Source organism: Oryctolagus cuniculus, chromosome 5 (genome assembly GCF_964237555.1).
Source record: "Oryctolagus cuniculus chromosome 5, mOryCun1.1, whole genome shotgun sequence".
Classification (NCBI taxonomy): Eukaryota; Metazoa; Chordata; class Mammalia; order Lagomorpha; family Leporidae; genus Oryctolagus; species Oryctolagus cuniculus.
This window is the reverse complement of record NC_091436.1, coordinates 27,866,921-27,886,743: the sequence shown is the minus strand read 5'-3', so window position 1 is coordinate 27,886,743 and position 19,823 is coordinate 27,866,921.

Here is a 19,823-nt window from a genome sequence, read left to right as displayed (position 1 = left end):
ATCAGATGCATAGTTTGTAGATATTCTCTCTCATCCTGTTAGTTGCCTCTTTACTGTGTGTAATTGTTTCCTTTGCTAAACAGAAGCTTCTTACCTTAACATAATCCCTTTTTCTATTTTTGTTTTTTACCACCTGTGCTTCTCGTGGTCCAAATTGAAACATTTTGTTCATGGGTCAGAGTCTCCCCTGTATTTTCCTATATTAGTTGAATTTCAATAGATATTTTTCATACAAAGAAATACAAATGGCCAATAGACCAATGACAAAAAGCTCAGGATTAACAGCCATCAGGGAAATGCAAATACAAACCAAGATGAGCAATCACCTCTCACCATGGTGAGAGTATATAGCACAGAAATTCTCATCATAACTTTTTTAGTGGTGTTTTGAACAGTATTGATTTGGAATTGCATATGCAGTGACTACTGAAATAATGGTGGTAACAATGCTGAATAAATACATTTTGAAGTTGTATATGTATGAGACACATGGGGAAGAGAAAAATTATTCTGTTCTATATAACATAGAAGTAGACGATTTTTAAAAAGTTAATATAATTTATAATATCAATGTCCTAAATATGTGTGAGCACATGGTAGAAGAGAAGTTAAACAATTTGATCATTGATAAGCAATGTGAAATTTCTTTTACAAAAGAAGAAAAGTGTGGCCACACAAGCAACCTGATTTATGGAATTTAAAGGAATTCTCATTCCAGGACTTCCTTCTATTTCCTGTATGAATGAGGAGTAAATATTAAATAACAAAATGTTTGATCATGTTCAGCTGAGGCCAATGATAAGAAAGGTATTCAATAAAATAATACGGGGCTAAGACCAAAGCCTAAAAATCCTTAATATTTAGAGGAAGAATATAAAACTGATACTAAATACCTCTGAGTGAGCTAGTAAAGCAAGGGTAGGCAAGCTTTATTCACATTTGACAACATGAAAGTCATAACAAATAGATCATTGAATGATGTGGCTAGCTAAGGAAACCACATCAGAATCAGTTAAATAGTGATTTTTTTTAAAAGCTATAGACTTCTTAAGGCTATAACTAGTACTCAAACAGAATTTTTCACTTTGTGTTTCTATGTGGGTGCAAACTGTTGAAATCTTTACTTAATGTATGCTAAACTGATCTTGTGTATATAAAGAGAATTGAAAATTAATCTTGATGTGAATGGAAGGGAAGAGGGAGCGGGAAAGGGGAGGGTTGCAGGTGGGAGGGAAGTTATGGGGGGGGAATCCATTGTAATCCATAATCTGTACTTTGGAAATTTATATTCATTAAATAAAAGTTAAAAAAAAAGAAAAAGAAAAAAAAAAGCTATAGACTTCTAGGTGTATGTTATCAACATATGTCTTTCATAGCATCTTAGAATACAGTTTAATATTCTCTGACTTTAAAATATATGTCTTTGGGGCCAATGTTGTGGCATAGCAGGTAAAGCCACTGCCTGCACTGTCAGCATCCCATATGGGTGCTATTCCACTTCCTATCCAGCTCCCTGCTATGGCCTGAGAAAACAGTAGAAGTTGTCCCAAGTCCTTTGGCCCCTGAACCTCCGTGGGAGACCCAGAAGATGCTCCTAGCTCCTGGCGTCCAATCAGCAGAGCTCCAGCCATTGCGGCCAATTGGGGAGTGAACCAGCAGATGGAAGACCTCTCTCTCTGCCTTTCCTTCTCTCTCTGTGTAACTCTTTCAAATAAATAAATAAGTAAATATTTTAAAAATAATACATTTCTTTAAGAATACTAGTCATTTTGGTGCCAGCACAGTGGCTCACTTGGTTAATTCTCTGCCTGCGGTGCCGGCATCCCATATGGGTGCCAGGTTCTAGTCCCGGTTGCTCCACTTCCAGTCTAGCTCTGCGCTGTGGCCCGGGAAGGCAGTGGAGGATGGCACAAGTGCTTGGACCCCCGCACCCTCATGGGAGACCAGTAGGAAGCACCTGGCTCCTGGTTTCGGATGGGCTCAACGTCAGCCGTGGTGGCCATTTGGGGAGTGAACCTATAGAAGGAAGACCTTTCTCTCTGTGTCTCTCTCACTGTCTGTAACTTACCTGTCAAATGAATTTTAGAAAAAGGTTTTAAAAAAAAAAAGAATATTAATCATTTAATGTAATGAGTATAAGCATCTACTCTCTCTATATATATGTGTATATATATGTGTATATATATATATATATATAGTAGATGAGCAATTGAGTCAAAATTTTAAGTCATACTATTCATTTAATAAAGTAAATGAGAAGTGATTAACTCAAGTATGTCTAATTTCAAGAAATATCATTTAATATTCATGTTCAGTCAGCCAGTAAAATGGAATGATCAAATATACCCTGCACTGTAAAAGATTTAGTCAGGTCATGGAGCCAATGGGAACAGGTGGACATCTTTTAACCATAGATTTTTATTGCCTGTGATAAAGATTAATTTGTTACAGTTCCCAAGCTTCCAGTTGTTTAATATGCAAAATCTCACTGTTATAATTAAAACTAAATAAAAAGTGCAGTATATAATATATAAATAAATATATCATGTAGTACTGTCACTGAGTCTCAGAAATAATGGCATATTCAGAGTGAATAAAATAGAATAACAATGAGAAGCTTACATTGATGCTACTGGAAGTAGATGAATAAAGACAAGAGGGAATATTAGAAAGAACTACACACTTTTCATGTTTGTATGTAACAATTTCAGATTGCATATTTTTGTGTGACCATAATAGACACACTTGGCATATCTGTTTTTCTTAGCAATAAGTTACATTTAAGATACGTTTCTGGGGCTGGCATTGTGGCCTAGCTGATAAGGCCGTCGCCTGCAGTGCTGGCATTCCATATGGGTACCAGTTCGGCTGCTCCACTTCTGATCCAGATCTCTGCTATCGCCTAGGAAAGCATTAGAAGATGGCTCAAGTTCTTGGGCCCCTGCACCCATGTAGCAGACTGAGAGGAAGCTCCTGGCTCCTGGCTTTGGATCGGCGCCGCTCTGGCCGTTGTGGCCAACTGGGGAGTGAACCAGTGGATAGAAGACCTCTCTCTCTCTGTCTCTCCTTCTCTCTCTGTGTAACTCTGACTTTCAAATAAATAAATAAATCTTAAAAAAAAGTAAGTTGTCTGCTTAGGAGTGTTAAATATTGCATAATTATTGGAAAATTATGAGTGTGAAATACTCACTGAGTCTATATCTTGTATTTTTTTAAGAATATTCTTACATTTTTTGGTTATATTCTATTTGAAGACACTTTTTCCACTTGAGGAAGCATACAAAGCAGAGTTTAGTGACCTCTGTCTAAGATATTTGCCTTTCATAATAATAGCTCTGATCACATCAGAATAAAATAGGTCAAGCCTGTTAAGAAAAGTCAAGAAGAAAATATCATGGATTTCTAAAACTTAGTCACAGTTAAGGATGCTTGTATGGATAAAAGAATATAAAGAAATGTACAAAACAGAATTCTTTCCCTGAGATTATATTCTGATGGAATCAAGTAAAGCAAGCAAATGATTTAAAGCGAAGCTCAGACTTTCTAAGAATGGAAGGTATTAGCAATCTGAGGGCATCTGAGAGAAGGGCTAGTTTTAGAGACCTCTGACAATAGAGATTACAGAAGGGACTTTCAGTCACAATAGATTGGTTATAAGATGAGGATTAAGCAAATGATAATAATGACAATGAAAACAATAACAACAACATTAGCACTGAGAAAAAAAAAAGGACACAGAAAAAGAGATCAGAAAAGTAAAAAATGCCAACAGCTTGTACAGAAGTCATTTCAGTGAATCCAACTAACAAGTTACAAGCTCATTTCCGTGCATTTTGGGGACAAGGCAAATACCCGAAGTGGGGACTCCAGTTCCATGTGAAAAAAGCAGTACACTCACTTGTATTTCCTTTGGTTAAAAAGAGACACAATCCTTAGGAGTCAGGTCAAAGTTATTGGAACAACTGCAAAGAATAAATACTGTAGAATAAAAGGGTCCAAAGTGCCCACATGAGTATTCCTATCCAGGATAAAAGATATCGCTAGTGTTTCTATATTTAATTATTCACTGATTCAGGTGGGAATCACAAAACCACACAAAGGATCTGATCTTGCATAAACTCTTCTTTATCGACCTAGATAATTTTAAGTTCCTTATTGGAGTTATATTAGCATGTCACATCTCTAAGGATCACATTGCTCTCACAAATACAAACATCTACGACAGAAGTCTGTATGTTTTCAGATAAGTAAATAATCCAAAGGAATACAAAGAGAGCTCCTAGTAATTTATCATCCTAGGTAACATTAATATCTGGTAGTCTTGCAGATTTTTTCCATAAGGTATATTCAAGGATGAGAGAAAGGGTAGGTATTTCAATATTCATTGTTTTTAATATGCCATATACCTCAGTATGCAGTTATTTCATTTGTTTTTTAAATACCCACTGTTTGTATTGCCACCATCTTCCATGTTAGTATTTTGAAGATGATATTAAATATCTTGTCATATAAGTAGTAAAGGATATAGTTCACCACTAAATTACATTTGCATCTTTCTAAAGTATGGCCTCTTTAAAATGTATTAGGGTACTTGCTAATTATAAAATTGACTCTGACTAGATCACTTGGGCATTTATACCATTCAGATCACAGGGCATGTTATAATGACTTTGAACATGTCTCTGAATAATCAAATGCAGAATGTAGTTCTAAATTTAGTTAAAATGTTTATGCATTTTAAATTAAGTGCTAATAGTTTCCTTATTACTCAATTCTTTGCTTGGTTTCCTATTAGTGGTTTTAAATACACTCTAATTTCCTTTGATTAAATATTAAGATCTTTGATAGTAAGACTGTAGGCAATTTATTAATAGTTTACACAGGACAGGAAATACATTTTCAATTATATCCTACTGAATGCACCCCAGTTTCTCTTTTCCAGTATTCTTTCATCTCTTCTCATTTGTGTTCTGGGATGGCATTTTCCTTAATTAATCTTTTTAGATAAACCATTATAGGCTTTCTATGGTTGACATAGACTGTTTTGTGAATAGGAAATATTAACAGTAGCTACAAATCTCTATAGCTTTTTTTCCATCTTGAATTCCTCATGCAATTTACATTTATTCATAAACCTAATGTCCCATATTCTTGATGATAATAAAAATTTCCAAATTCCTGGATAAAATTCAAGTAGTCTTTACCTAACAGATTCATTACTTTTTTAAAATATGTTTTTCAAACAGCTATCATCAAAAAATCTAAAAAATTATTTAAAATGCATATTACTTTTAACTTACTGAATTAGAGTAAGTTGGAATACTGCATGAGCTTGCTTTTAACAGCATATTGATAAATTATTCTGTAAACAAATATTTAGCACAAATAATCAGGTGTAAACCACTGAAAGTTAGACTGACCACACCCCTGAGTGAGAAATTCTGATTTGCCAGCTTTGCAAAGGTACACTGTGGTGAAGTAAGTGCTCGTGTTGGAGAAACTCATATAGCAAGGACCTGTAGAGTGACCCTAGGAGTTGAGAGCACCCCCATTGAAGAAACTGAAAACTTCAATTCTACAAACACTACTAAATTAATTTTGCCAAGAAACTGATGGTGTTTTGAAACAGAATTCTACCCTGTCAACAATTTAGGAGGCCAAAAGCCTCATGTGTTAACCCATTGTGTAACTTCTCTGCTGCTGATGTTGTCTAGAATACTTCCAAGAGCCCTGATGAAGAGCCACAAAATGAATACACTATGTGTCTTTTTCTAGAAAAAAATTTGTTGAGTCCTGTTCTATAAGACATCCTGTTAAAGACTTCTAGACTTTGTTTTCATTGATTTAAGAGCAGGAAGAGTGTAGTTGTAGGACTCAAATCATTTTACTTCTGGCTCTGAGTCATTAAGGTAGAGATATAAACATGACAATTATGACATACAGTTAAAATATTCAATTTACAGTATTCAGGAAACTCTTCAACACATGTACAAACAAACATACATGTTTAAATGAGGCAAACTAATATACACACTAATTGTGAATTCATGTCAGAATAACATAAGGCCATAACTGTAAATTTTGTTGATCATATGTGGCTAGTAAATTGGCATTTTTTTACTTTTCGTGGTCTATGAAGAATGCCCTAAACCTTAAGGAAATTATTCGTAATATGTCCTACATTTTTTTGTGAGAAAGTGCTTTTTCTCTCTAATAGATTTGGAGATTACAAATTTCATATATTTTGGGGGAAAATAGAATCACATTTATTTTCAAATATCTACAAATTTTCATTGTTAGATATATTTAGACAAAAATCCTGGTGCTTGAAAATTCTTCATGATAACTTTTATTGTATAGTGAATAATGAATTGTGTCTATCTCTAAAATAACCAAAATCCAACTCAAAATTACTGTATTCAAAGGACACCACAAATTTCACATATGAAAAGGACAAAATCCTTGCATATTAATTATTGCTTCAGTACGTATGATTTCTAAATGTGACATTTTTATAGATTTATAAAATTGTTAATGATCTCACTCAATCCTTTAAATAGAATCAATTATGCATCAATATTTATCAATTCGTAAAACAATGATATTAAAATATAATCAATTATCCCTATAATTATAATGAAAGTTGATACCAAAGTAAAACTTAAAATGTGTGTCCTAAAATAATTAAATTTATTGAGAGGGTATATTTAAATACAATTTTAGGAAAGAATTACTGTAGGTTTTGTATTCACTTAAAAATTTTTGATGAATGCTTGAAAGAGGTTGAATTTATATGTTGACACCCTACATAAAGCCATTTTCATTTCATCTCACAAAAAGAAAGAACTGGCTGTTTTGTCTTTTACACAAATCTCCCTGTGACACGGTCATTACTAAAAGGCACTGAGTTCATTTACCTAAAAAGATATAGCTGGCATTGAAGAATTGGCTTATTTTAGCTGAGTTTCTGGGACCTTGGAATAAGTGGACATTAATGAGTTTAGACATGGGTTCATGGGAAACAGAATACAGAGCAAGTGAAGGAAGTGTTAAGTATCATCACCACTTTGGGGACACATGATTTGAAATGCCAACTCTCTCCTCTATTTAAGAGCAAAGCCAATTTGTGCAAATTCCTAAGTATGTGCATTCACTCCTGTGCTCCAGAGAAAAGGTTGAAATCTCAGCCTCATTTTGGGAAGGGTTCCTTTGTCATAAATATGTTCTCCTGGAAAAGGTATGCCTTACTAGTACACAATAATTTATATTAAATCCTCAAAAACCAACATAAAGGGATCATATTTGGCTCTGGAGTGATCTGTGGATATTCTGCTATAAAAACATTCAGCCTTCTTGAGTTCATATTACACTTATAAAATGATAACAAGTGCAAACCAGTTGGGTTTCTCAGCTCCAAAAATATCTTTTGCAGTGCAAATATTAGAAATAGAGTTCAATATTCTGCACTGCATCCAGAATACACAGAATTGTGTAGTATGCAAAATAAATTTTTATTTACTAGGATGTGATTACAGATATTTGCCATCCACATTTATGCACATATTAGCCTTGTTAAAGCATAGTGAATCATTGTTTATATAATCATTTAAAATATTATGGAAGGCCAAGGTTGTGATTTAGCATGTTAAGCCATCACCTGCAGTGACGGCATTCTATATAGTTACCAGTTCAAACTGTGGCAGATCCACTCCGGATACAGTTCCCTGCTAATGTGCCAGGAAAGTAGCAGAAGATGACTCAAGTGTTTGGTCCCCTGCCACCCAATGAGAGAACTGGAAGAAGTTCCTGACTTCTGGCTTCTGCCTGGCACAGCCTTGACCATTTTGGTCATTTGAGGAAGGAACCAGTGGATGGACAAACTCTCTGTCTTTGTCTCTGTCTCTGTCTCTGTCTCTGTCTCTCTCTCTCTCTCTTTCTCTCTCCCTCTGTAAATCTGACTTTCAAATAAATCAGACAAATCTTGAAAAAAATATCATGGATGTTTTAAGTTGAGTTCATTTAATTAGACAATTTTTGTTGACTCAGGTGAATATTACAATCTCAATTCCAATATTTATTTTTTTGAATATACAATGACACTATGTCAAATGCTTTTGGATAATTGTATGGATTGATAATTTTTTTCTGGTGACCTAACCAATTCTAACTAGTTTGCAAACACAGCAGGATACAGACTTTGGATTCAATACTATTTTCTAAGGAAAGTTAGAAAATCTGCTTTGCATTTAAGCCTATGATGTAATGTCTCACATTTGCAGATTATTTAAAATGAAAAACAGGTTTTCACCACTTGGAAGTTTGTGTATTCATTGGTGTTCATGATACGCAGTGCATATTTTAAGTGAAAAAAAAAAAAAACATAGCACTTTCAACTGGTGGGCCTGATCAGAGCAGGTGACATTAAATAATTAACAAAGTTGTCTTTCCAAACCACACTCCAGGCTTTAATTAATATCATTCCTTAAAATAAGAGGTTGTTTACCAATACTGCCTCTGCAAGCTGATTGCTGAAAAAAAAAAAAAAAAAAAAAACAACCCAGCAACAACAACAAAAACCCTCTGAGACATGACTATGCCCAAGGGATTGCTTTCACTTCGTTGTTTGTAATAACTGCAAACAAAGAGCTGCAAAAGCTCATCTCACCATGAGGCATCCTGACAATCTGCCAGTTTAGTCACCAATAATAATGAGACTGGCACCAGCAATAAGCTTAGTGCTAATCTAATGAGGGCCTGTTTCATTCTCCCATTGATACTACAGCAGCTGCTAAGCACCCGATGTTCAAGACATACAAACAAGAGGTGTGTCTCCAACCAGTTGAAAGATAATTACCCCCACAATATGGCCTTGATAGCACACACAAGCAGCGGCAGCTTATTTCTCTGTGAGATTTAGAAATAAACTATCTTGTCAAGATTACAAAATTAATGAGGTCATCTGCCTACGTTAAGCTTGAAAAAGGCTCAATTACTTGTGAATGTTACTGATGGAGTTTTGTTAATGTTTGGCTTTTTTTTTTCCCTTCAGCTCTCCGTGCAGATAAGAACATACGTGTGATTTACGAACTTGTGTGTATAAGGACCATGTGATGTCACTTCCTTCACTTAGTTCCTGGGGTGAATGCAATTATGAACAGATGGGCAAATGACATGATTCTACTGCTAATGAACCTCCCTACTGAGTGAGAGGACAGTGCATTACCCTTTTGTACTTCAGACTCTTAATTATCACTTTTTTTCCAGTGTGAATATTACACATGCAAACATTCTGAATTTAAGTCATGTTGATGGAGCATTATGGACATCATTAACTGACTCTGTTCTGGTTGGAAAGCAACAAATGCTTATGAGTGTTGCAGAATAAGACATCCGAGTACAGGCAGAGTTGTCACAATGGATTCTAAATGAGTCATCTTTAAGAGAAGGAAGATCTTAGTAAACATGCCATTTGTTTGTGATGGAACAAATGCCAGAAAGCTTCTTTCAATTTCCACTTTTTGCAAGAGAAACAAGGGGAAACAACATAATTGAAAAACATCCACTCAAGTTGGGGAAATTTTGTGCATGCTAGAAAAATGTGAGAAGCTAATTGACCCCTTAGTTTAACCAGTAACAAATCGGTGTTGCTAAAAGTAATTCGTAATGCACTGACAATTCCATTTATCAAGTCTAAAATATTTTCCTGTCAAAGTATCATAATCAATCTATCAATAGATCAACAAAATCTAACAATTTCCATAGCAGTCTTAAAAATCCTAAGTAACAACCTTGACCTAAAGTTTCGATGCAGAGAGAGTTCTGTAAATACAGGACCACTCTGGACCTTTCTTACAGACCTAAGGAGATCAGACATGTGAGTCACTGTTAGGTGAGTCTGATATGAAATCAACTCTGAACTGGCCTGGATTGCCTGCATTAAATAAAGTCAATCTCAGATCTGAAGCTTTCAGTGTGTGACGGCATAGGGTGAAATTTTGTAATCTTGTATTTTAGTGAAGACTTTTAATCTTGTTTTTCATTTTTAGGATTGCTGATTATCAAATATAAATACAGGACAGCAAGTTAATTTTGAGTTTCACATAAACAAAGATCAATTTTAACTGTAAGTATGTCCTATGCAAATTTGGTACATGATATATAAACAGCAAAAAATTGTTGTATCTGAAATGCTAATTGAGTTGGGTATTGTGCATTTTATGTGATATCTTGACTCAGGGAAAATAAAACCTTACTACCTCTAATTTGTAATGGTTGGCCAGCTTCATTCATGATGTTAGCATCATCTAGAGTTAAACAGATACATTAATAGGTTTTAAGGTTTTGGGGAACATTTATTTGGGGATTATATAAGCTCTAAATTAATCTATGAGTTTATTATTCTTGTAAATTCAAGCTAAAAGGAACAACTCTTCATCTGGAGAATATAAAAATAAACAAAAAAACAAGTAAACAAAGGTAAAAAAGGCACTAGTAAGTGAAAAAATGTCAAGAATAAAATCAAGCTAGCTGAAAACACCCAAAAGTGAATATTGGAATGGGAATTCCAATGGGCATTGTGGCGTAGCAATTAAATCTGCCAGCTGTGATGGGCGCTGGCCACCATGTGGGAGCCATAAGTGAGGCTCTTGGCTCCTGGCTCCTGGCTTCAGCCTGGCCTGCCCCCGGCCATTGTAGACATTTGGGGATTGAATCAGCAGATGGAAGATCTCACTTTCCCTCTCGCTCTCTCCTTCTCCTTCACCCTCTGTAACTCTACTTTTCAAATAAGCAAATAAATCTTTTTTTTTTTTTTTTTTAAGAATGGGAATTAAAAGTTCTGATGCTGCAAAGCGGACATTGTGGCACAATGGGTTAAACAACTACTTGGGACATTCACATTCCTTAACGGAGGGTCAGGTTTGGTCTCAGTTCCTCCACTTCTGATCCAGTATTCTTGTTAATGTGCCTGGGAAGGAAACAGATGATCACTCAAGTAATTGGGATCCTGAAATCCATGTGAGGGACATGGATTGAGTTCTGAGTTCCGTGCTTAGGCCTGTTGCAACCTTGGCCTTGCCAGAATTTGAGAACTGAATCAGTAGGGGGATGATCTCCATCCCCCCCGGCCCACTCTCACCCCCATTCTCTCATTATTCTCTCTCTGTCAATTTGTGTTTCAAATAAATGAACAAATAAAACGTTTTTTTTTTTTTTTTTCCAAAATTCTGGTACCATGGCAGGCATTCTGGTATAGTGGGTTAAAAAGCCCCTTGGTATGCCAACATCCCATATTGGAGTCCTGCTTCTGCTTCTGATCCAACTTCTTACTAATATTCACACTGGCAGGTAGCAGATGACTGAACCGTTTGGGGACCTGTTACCCACTTGGAACACCTGGATGGAGACCCTGGTTCCTGACTTCTATTTGGTTCAGTCCTGACTGTTGTTGGAAATTTTGGAGCAAACTGGGAATGGGAGTGCTCTCCCTCTGACTCCCTGTCTCTGTCTATCATTCTGTCTTTCAATCAAAACAAATAAATGAAGAAACTTTAAAAAATTCTAATGCCAGTGTCATGCATTTATTATGCATTCTTTGTCAAACAATTAACTTATCTATAATAAAATTAACTTATCATATAATAAAATGAAAGAGCAAGAGCTGATTTAAATATATTTATCTAAATAGTTTTTGTTAATTCATAATAAATCCACCTAAAATATATTTATCCTATTTGGTGGTAAACTTAACACAGAAGTTTAACCTAATTTAACCCCTCAACTCAATTTGTTTTAATCAGAGAAGAAAAAAAAAAAAAAAAAAACTACTGTAGTTTGTCATATAGTTTGTCATCTATATGCTATGTTATTATAATAACAATGTAAGTTAATTGTGTTTGTTTACTTTTTGTTGTTGTAGCGACGTGCCACAAATTTAGTAGCTTATATTGGTACAAATTTATTAGCTAATATTTCTATTGGTCAAAAGTATGAAGTGACTTTCACTGGGATGAAATTAAGCTGTCCAAGTAGCTGAGTTCTTGCCTGAGGTTCAGGAAGAGAACATGTTTCCTTGCTGTTACAAGTTCCGAAGAGCCACCTGCATTCCTTGACTTGTGGCTCATTCCCTCTTCAGATCTGACTGTTTGGCATCTTCAAATCTGTGATTCTGACTCTCCTTCCTCCATGGCGGCATAAGAACTCTCGTGATGACATTAGGCCTATTTCCATTTCCAACTCTAAATCACATATTCAAAGTCTATTCTACCATATAATATAGCACGACAGCTTTTGGAAGCCAACATTTTATGATAATGGAAGACTATGATACTATCTACCACGTGCATTTATTCACAACTTTAGTAACACAGCCCAGTATCCATTTCACTTATAATTACTACAAACTGAGTTATATAGGTAATACATAAAATATATTCCCTAAAGAAACTGATATAACAAAAAAGCTGACAACTAGATTTCAGACACTAGGACTACCAGTCATGTCATAGTGGAAGGCATATAATTCAAACTGAAAGATGGAATGCTGAAAGAAATATTACCAGAGAAAGCACTACTGGGATAAGTTATGAAGGATATAGAAGAGTGAAACTGGGCAGATGATTCCTATGATAGCAGTGTGTGCAAAGGAGACAAGTACAGTTTTACACATTATATTAATTAGATATTGATGTACACACTGACAAGGATTGAGTGGTGAGCAAGGAAACTGAAGATGGAACCAAAGTCCTAGGTCACAGAGAACAATTTGACATACTAAGGAAAAAGATTCTGCAAACACTGAGACAATTTAACTGCAGAAATAATCCAACTCTGTATTTCCAATGCATAAGCATTATATGAGAATGAGTCAGCCTGAGCTACAGACTTATTAGTGATTTCACTGTTGGTATGGATTACATATGAGCTTGATGTTATTTTAGGCAACAAGTGTGGAAAGCAGAAGGTAAGTTTCAATGAGGCATCCACAATCATGTTTCAGGAGCAAATGAATATTAAGACGGAAAGTCTTGACTAAAAAATTTTCATGTTCGTTGCCTAAGTAGAGAGCTGTCATTTGCTACAATATGAAATAGAGAAAGAATGGACTGTAAAGATGATGGGTTAGGTTTTTTTCATGTACTAGAATTGAATGCTTGTAAAATTAAATATTGAGCAGTTTTATAGACAACTGAAATCACGGTATCTAAGGTGCATTGTGGAAGTTGAGATTAGGGATAGGTATTGGAAATTTATCCAAATGTAGATGGTAGAAGTATGACAACAAGTAAGATATTCCAGGAAATTTAAAAAGTCAAGAAGATTGAATACAATGATATGATAAGAAGCAAAAACAAAAACTATAGTGCAAGCAGAGGGAGACTCCATAAAGCTGGTTGAACAAGATTGGCTAGAGTAGCCCAGGAAAAAAGCAATAGAAACTAAGTCATGAAATCTATCGCAGGAGAGATTAGTAAGCTATCAGTAGTCAAAATCAAGTATGGTGATGGTTAATAAGTATATATATATATATATATATATATTTAGAAACTGGAATCCATTATTGATCTGGACAAACAAATTTTTAGAGTCAGCATATAACAAAATTGTAAAAACAATTTTTAAATTCATCTTTTTTCATAATATGCATTTTCCATGTTTTATCAAAAATGCTTTGCCTCAAAAAATTTTTGGAGCAAAAAATTGCACCAAAATATCTCATGATTTTAATTCCATTTGCACACAACTTTTTGAAATATACTTATATAATTGAGAATTGATATAAAAATGAAGAATGTTAAACACAGACCTAACACACACACAATCACACAAGGTCACACACACACACACAAGCACAGTATATAATCTTATGAATGAGAATTAGCTATAAAGGAAGCAGCTACTTCTTCCTTTCTTAATAGCTTTGCTTATCCACTATTTTTAGTCTTGTACTTGTTTTCTTTCATGGCTCAGTGCTCACAGATTTATATAACTGGGCTGTTTCCTCCCTTACTCTATAATTTCAGGTTAAGGTCAACCCTTCCCTCTGTCCAGGAAAACATAGGTGCATCTGCTACTTGGAAAAACATGAAAAAATATGATGTTCTTGCTTCCTTCAAAAATATTCATTTTAGCTGAAAGTACATAGACTCAAGCAAAACATGAAGCTTTCATCAAAATTTTAGCACTGTCTTTTGACCAACGAATTCCCTCAGGCAAAATATTTGGACTTTCTGTGCCAAAATTTTTATCATAAAGCTGTGCTTATATTATAATTTACTCTTTACCTACTATACTTTTTTAAAATAAGAAGTATTAAGTATCAGTAAATGTAGATATTTCACAACTAAATCTAGAGCTATTTTCCTTAGATCCAGAAAAATCATAAAGATTTAACTTTCTGGGCTGGCGCCATGACACATTAGGTTAATCCTCCACCTGCGGCGCCAGCATCCCATATGGGCGACAGTTCTAGTCCTGGTTGTTCCTCTTCCAGTCCAGCTCTCTGCTGTGGCCTGGTAAAGCAGTGGAGGATGGCCCAAGTGCTTGGGCCCCTGCACCTGTGTGGGAGATCTGAGGAAGCACCTGGCTCCTGGCTCCTGGCTCTTTGCGCAGCTTGAGCTGCGTGGCCAAGTGGGGAGTGAACCAACGGGAAGGAAGACCTTTCTCTCTGTTTCTATTTCTCTCACACCGTCTGTAACTCTGCCTGTTAAATAAATAAATTAATTAAAAAAATAAATAAAAAGTTTTAACTTTCCTCCAAGGTATTTGTTCTGTGTAAGCATCACCACCCAGAATTTTCTCCCATTGTAGGGTAAAGCACATCCTGCTTTTTATAAATATTGGCTCAGATTTCCATAACAATGCTGAAAAGGTAATGAAGAGAAAACAAATTTTGAAAAATTTGTTTTCAATCCATGATTTGATAATATTATATAAAAACTGGAAATCATGCGTGAGATTCAAAACATGTCTAAGATATATTTATTTATTTATCTGTGTAAGAGGCAAAGAGACAGAGAGCTCTCATTCTCAAGATCACTGCGCAAGTGCCTGCAATGGCCAGGTGTCAGGAACACAATCCATATATCCCAGGTTGATGGCAGGGATCCAGCTGCCTGAGTCATCGCTGCTGCCTCCTCAGGCAATGTGATTTGAGATGCAAGGATCCCAACCAGTTTTAACCACTGTGTCAAACTCTTCACATTACCATCTTAATGCTTTTAAATCAGGATAGAAAATTGCCAAATGTCTTGTGAAAATTACCAAACTTATTTTTTTTTTACTGAAAAATCATTTATATAATCACCCAGCGAATTTTACATGATACATTGAAAATTTCATGGAGAATGTGTATTATGAAAAAGTATGCATGGATTCCAATTTTTTGCACCAGAATAAGCATATTTTAATTATAATTTCCACAAACTTTTTTTATCTCTTTATATGGCCATTTTATTACATAAGGTTAACCATGCATTTCTGCAAAAATGATATGGTAAAAATGCAAATAGGGTAAATTTCTTGATTCTTCAACCTTTATACTTGCTTATTATTAAAGTAGAAAAATGCTTATCATTTCCAAATTAGTAAGTCAAACATAGATTCAGGAATCCCTACCTTTTAATTTCTTACATTTTTATTCTACTTGTTTCCTTAATAGTTTGATCTTCACTAAAGCTCTTTGCTGCTTAAGTTGAGCTATATTCAAGCTGCAAGCAGAGCTTACATGTGATTTGTGGATGTCCTATATATTTTAAAACTGTATCTTGTCCTCTTTAAAAAAATCATTCATTTGCAACTGCTTCTCTCCCTTGAATTTTCATGGAATAGTACAATGATTAACTTCTGTCCACCCTACTCTTTGCTGGCTCACCCTACTTGATGGGGGGGAGGGGTGTCAGTTTCTTTTAAGCCTCCACTTTTTGTTCTCTGTTGCTTTTGTTTCACTAGCTGTTTAAACTCATCATGCTTTACTTCCTTTTACCTTCAGAAATGAAATACACATAGGGACAAGATGTGGCATCTTTGGAGACAGCTCTTGGTTTGCTCTTTAGGTCAGATTACAAAGGACACTCTAGTGGTTCTTCCACACCATAAAGGACCTTAAATATTTATCATAAAGAACATATGCCCCTGTTGCTTCCTTTCTTCAGTGTCATAAATCCAACATGACTTGTTGATGCATCTCAGCAGGGCCAGCTACATGGGTGCATGACTTGAACAGTCACATGGGACCCTGCACCTGCAAGGGCTCCACACTTGGCTTAATGTAGTGTTGCCATTTTAACAATTATTAATAAACTTGTAAAAAAAATCAACCATTTTGTTTTGGCACTGGGACTCATGAATAATGGGCCCAGTCTTCATTTTTGGCATGAGATTTCAACCATTTTTTGCATGTCAAAAACCTAGCAAATGTAGTTTCATTCTTCCTGGGCCTAAGAGGTTCAGGGATGTGTAACTTTGTGAAATACTCTAGTATGCTTCTCTTATCTTTCATTTTAAATGTAAATCTCATGAAAGTAAATCTGGAAGTTAAGTTGTTTTTAGCTCATCATTATATAATGATTTTATGACAAATGCATCTTTCAATACTCTAAAAATTCTCATTCAGTCTTCAAAATTCCCTCTGAAGAAGGCATACTATTAGAGCCATTGAGAAATAGAGGAACTGAGGCCTGGATAAATTGGGTAATTTGTCTATGGTAACATAGGTGAGCAAATTAACATGTTATTTATGACTCCAGGGCCTTACTTGAACCATGATTACCAGACCACAACATCACTGTGACTTAAGGTGTTAGATTTTGCAAATGTAAATTTCTTTTTCTTTCTTTATTTATTTATTGAGTTAGATAGAGAGAAAGAGATAGAGAAAAAGAGACAGAGAGAAATGTGCAAATGTAAATTTCTTAATGATTCTTCCTTACATAGCATCTGGTAACGATCACAGCCATCACAAGAGATGCCTGTCTGTCTCCAGCACTTTCCTCTCTTTCTCCCCTGCCTATAATGTGCAATCTGAGGGGATTGCTGTGCCCAGGGACCTGGCGGTAGAAGAGCTAGCACTATGTCTTTCATCTTTCTCTTGATTTGGGTTTCTTTTGGCAGAATGTCTTTGTTTCTTTACAATCTAGTTGGTGACATCCTAAATCCTGTAAGATAGACTTTTTTATGCATGGTTTTTGCATGTGTATGGAGGTGAGAGGATTGAGATGACAAATTATGACTAAACCATCTTGTGATAACTTGCTTAGGAGAAATACATGGTACTTTTTAAAGTGGATGTTCAAGTCAATTTTCTGGAGTCCTCAGCTATGGAACTTGGTTGTAGGCCTAAGAAATGAAATGCTAATATCTATCTTCTTTGGTATACATGTATATATTTTGGGTATGTCCAAGAGACATTGGGAGATATTTGGTCCTAATTTGTGATATGGTACATATTTAAGCATGTCTTGAATATTCAAGCATCTAAAGTACACCTACATCACCTCAAATTCTAAAGGATATATATGAAGTAATAAGAGCATTCCTTTCATTCAAGTTGCCTATCATAAATGCATTGTGTTCTCACAGGAATAATACAACTTATTCTACCATATTCAAATTATCCCTGATGTTTTGTGATTCTGCTCTCTCAGGACATTCATCTCAGAAATGTCTTGCTTAAAGAATTTATTTTATATTGAGACCTATGCTGTATTACTGATGAAAGTCAATGATTAGTTACATGATTAGCATCATGTCGCTCCCCCTCTTCATGGAGGAACGACAGAGGACCCTGCGCTGTTCTTTTGTCTGCTCGGCCCTCCCCGGGTTTGCTGCTGGTTCTTCCCGGGTTGGCTACCGTCCCTTCCACCTCCGTGGAAGGGCGGTTCCCCCTGCCACATTCCCCACTTCCGCGGGGGAGCGGCACACCGCCGGCCGGCTCTCTCGGGGGCTGCACAGGTGTTCCTTCAAATAGATGTTCCCCTTAGATGTTCCTGGTGCATGTTGTCTCTCTCCTCCTTTATAGTCCTCTTCCACCAATCCCAACTCTGCTACCCACACGTCGAGTACGCTGCTCTCCTCCAATCAGGAGCAAGATCAGCTCCTGCAGCTCAATCAAATTGGCGAGAGGCAGCTGCGTAGAAGTTGTTACTCCCTTCTCAGCGCCATATTGTGGGAGAGCAGATGCATAGAATAAGTCTTAATTCCAGTAACGTAGTCTAGTCCGAGTTGCTCCCCACACATCAGAAAAAAAAAAAAAAGGAAAATAAAACTTGAACCTAGTTGGGTATCTTGGATCATCAGTGATGTCCCTTAGACATTGTATAATGGGAAGCTAGGTACTTTCAGCAGGCAAATCCTGCTGATTAAAAAAAGCAAACCATGAGCAGCTAGAAAGAATCCCCCTTAGAAAGGACATGAATTTGCTACAATCCCACTAGAATATCATAAGTCTAGTCAGTATATGTGTTCAATACCTAATCAGTGGATGACGAATACTAGGTTTAAAGAAGAAAGTACACTTCAATGGTTCTACCCTAATATATCCTATCCTTATGCTCTTCCTTCTTTTGATACTTTAATCATCAGCATCATTATCAAACAGGCATCTTTCTCTAACATAATAAAGTATATCTTTTATTTTGTAATTTGAAATATGAAAACTAGTTTAATGACTGATAAAATATGATCTAAACTACATGCTTATATGTTAATCATGATAAGAATTTAGAACAGTGTTTTGCACAAACAACAGAATTCATTTTGATATAATTCTATTACATTTAAAATTTTATACTATTTTCTATTTTAATTATGCTTTTTTCTTACTGATTTTAGGATTTCAGCACTTTGATGTCTGAGTTTTGTTCCTCCTTTACTCATGTTTAACATATTTGTGTTTGTCCAAAATAACATGTAAATATATCCTAGAAAAAGATCAATACCTAGGAATGGATTCAAAGGGGAGAAAAAGTAAACATACAAACATAAAGCCAATACATTTAGTTTAAATTACTGTTTTTACATTTAACATTCAATGCTTTATATGTGGAGTTATTTTGGTACATTTAAGTAATTAATTTCTGGCTTTATTATGATATAATGAACACTAATCAAGTATCTAAAATCCAGAACTACGAACATATTGTTCCCTACGTATTTTAAATATCCATAGAAAAAATTTGCAATGTACATATATAAATATAATTTCTTGGAATCTTATACTTTTTCTTTTTAAACTTTTATTTTATACATTTAAATTTCTAAAGTATAACTTTTGGATTATAGCGGCTTTTCCCCCCATAACCTCCTGCCCACCTGAAACCATCCCATCTCCCACTCCCTCTCCCATCCCATTCACATCAAGATTCATTTTCAGTTATCTTTATACACAGAAGATCAATTTAGTATATACTAAGTAGATTTCAACAGTTTGTACCCACACAGAAACACAAAGTATAGAGTACTGTTTGGGTCCTAGTTATGCAGTTAATTCACATAGTACAACACATAAAGGACAGAGATCCTACAAGGGTATTAAGTGCAGAGTGACTCCTGTTGTTGATTTAACAATTGACACTCTTATTTATGACGTCAGTAATCACCTGAGGCTCTTGTCATGAGCTGCCAAGACTGTGGAAGCCTTTGAGTTCACTGACTCTGATCATATTTAGACAAGGTCATAGTCAAAGTAGAAGTTCTCTCCTCCCTTCAGAGAAAGGTACCTCCTTCTTTGGTGACCCATTCTTTCTACTGGGATCTCACTCGTGGAGATCTTTCATTTAGGCTTTTTTTTTTTTTTTTTTTTTTTTTTGCCAGAGTGTCTTGTCTTT